Source organism: Austrofundulus limnaeus, unplaced genomic scaffold (assembly GCF_001266775.1).
Source record: "Austrofundulus limnaeus strain Quisiro unplaced genomic scaffold, Austrofundulus_limnaeus-1.0 Scaffold576, whole genome shotgun sequence".
NCBI lineage: Eukaryota > Metazoa > Chordata > Actinopteri > Cyprinodontiformes > Rivulidae > Austrofundulus > Austrofundulus limnaeus.
The window spans coordinates 276,791-279,104 of NW_013952978.1; positions in this window are offsets into that span (position 1 = coordinate 276,791).

Here is a 2,314-nt window from a genome sequence, read left to right on the forward strand (position 1 = left end):
GGCCTAACACAGCGCAGAGATACAGACTCGTGCTGGCCTCTGTGCTGTGGTCCTGTTGTGTCTTTTGAAGTTGATGGCCTGGAGAAAAAAGGGGAGCCGAGCACAGGTCCGTCCTCCCCTTTTATACGGACCTAGGTGGGGCCCACGTCACGTGGGCGTAGACTATTGATACTTCAGAATGCGCGAGCGCGCGCGCGGGGGTACCCATCTGCGATAGCCTTAGAGGGCGGAGCTTACACGAAATAGAACAATGTGGTCCCACGGCCCTCTGTGGCCCAAAGTTAAAAACTGTTGTTCTTTTGAGGTCCTCAAGGTGGAGCTCGCGGCCCATTTGGAATCTCTGCACTACACCGCAGTTTGGTTCAGTTTGTCATAAAAATTAGTCAAATTAGAGTGAAAATGTCTTGCATTCTTTCAGGAGCGTGTGTTCCTTCTTGCAACGTCCCAATCAACTGGTCACGAACATCCACTTTCCAACAGAAAGCTGCTTTTTGAAGAGGAAATACAGAAAATAAGCTTTTGGTGTTTATGGTAATTTGGTTTAGTTGCTCAGTGAAACACCATGTACACATTTTTCAATTTACTTTGAACAAATCGACAATGATTCCGTGATTTTTAAACTCTTTGATGATGTCAACAGTCTTCACAATAAAATTTTATGGACACTTTTAACCCCATTTTTGTCAAACATGCCTTTTGAAATAATTTAGAAGTTTCACAATGGACTTGAAAAAAGAATAAATTACTTGTTCTTTAGTGTGAAGATTTGACATGATGAGTTATAATATTCACTGTGACCTATGACAGATAGGATTTTAATCTTGCCTTCTTAAATACTCTTTCAAAACAGGTGAAACTCTTTTTTATGTGCAGCTGGAATTACTGTGTAATCATGTGTGTCTTGTGGTGTGACATTTCGTTTTAGTCACAGCACACCACGTTAATGGAATATTTGACTTTGATATTGTCGCTGTCAAAGACACGGCTGACATGATTAGCATCCTCCTTTGAATCTGTTTGCAGGATAGCACAGCGAGGAATCTGTCATTTATGCTCCATATGAGTCCCCAGCTATCAGTTGGAGGGCTTAAACATGTACCACACATGTGGCTGTTGCTCAGCAGGCTGCTTGTTTGTTTTTTACTGTTGTTTGACAATGTTTCACTTTCTGATTTTGGTATCATCACCACTAAAATACTCTAGCAACTACACGTTAATAACTAATTATTGCATTGAGAATATTAAAAATTATGTGACAATTCATTTTACAATTGCTTGCCACAGAAGAGTAAAGGTGGAAAATAATGTTTTTACCAGAGTCTGTCTGCACATGTGTGTGTGTGCATGTCTGTTAGCAAGATTACTCATGAACCACTGAACAAATTTTAAAACTTGCAGACAGTACTGCATGCAACTATTTTATTTGTTTAGACTTAATCCAAATCAACAACTTGCTGTTTTCGAGTCAGTTCTATTGAAAATGGCCATTACAAATAATTGACTTTAGTCAATTAAAAAAACGTTAAATTAAAGTTCATTTTACAGATTTTGATCTAGAATTTGATGCTGAAGTAGACCACAGTCATTCACATCATATACCTTGAGCATGAATTTTTCAATTCAGTTTATTTATATAGCGCCAAGTCACAACAAATGTTGTCTCAGGACACTGTACATAAAAAGAACAATGTAAAGAAGAAACAAGCAGATTGTGTTGAATCACTTCATCACAAACTGTGTTTCCATCAAGGCTTTTTGATACGCATTTAGAAGTGTCGCATTAAAAATGCGGAAAAAAAAAAGCCGGATGGAAACAGCAAAATTCGGAAAAAAAATCCTCAATTTGCTAAAAAGTTTTTACGCTCACTTGAGGTGGTTTTTGGATGATTCGCAAAGTAGTTAATGCGCAAAACGGGAGATGGAAACACGTTTGCCGAATGATGTAGCGCATATTTACCTCATGTGACGTTCAGCTGTTTCTGCTTTCCTCCCTCGTCCCGTATGTTATAAATGTGCGAAACATGGCTGCAAACAACAACAACAGGTACGTGTAGACTGACAAAGAGACGGGAAAATTCTCTCTCTAATTTCCGAAAGAAACGTTAAATTAGCCGTTAAGTTGTTAAATCGCTCGATTGTCCCGAGATGATTAGCCTCTGTTAGTTGGCAAGCTTCACTTCCTGTTTACTACCTCAAAGCTTGTCACGACGTCTGACGTAATCACGCGTTGCGTAGCCTTGTCTGACGTAGTCGTGCGTTGCGTAGCCTCGTCTGACGTAATCACGCATTGCGTAGCCTCGTCTGACGTAATCAC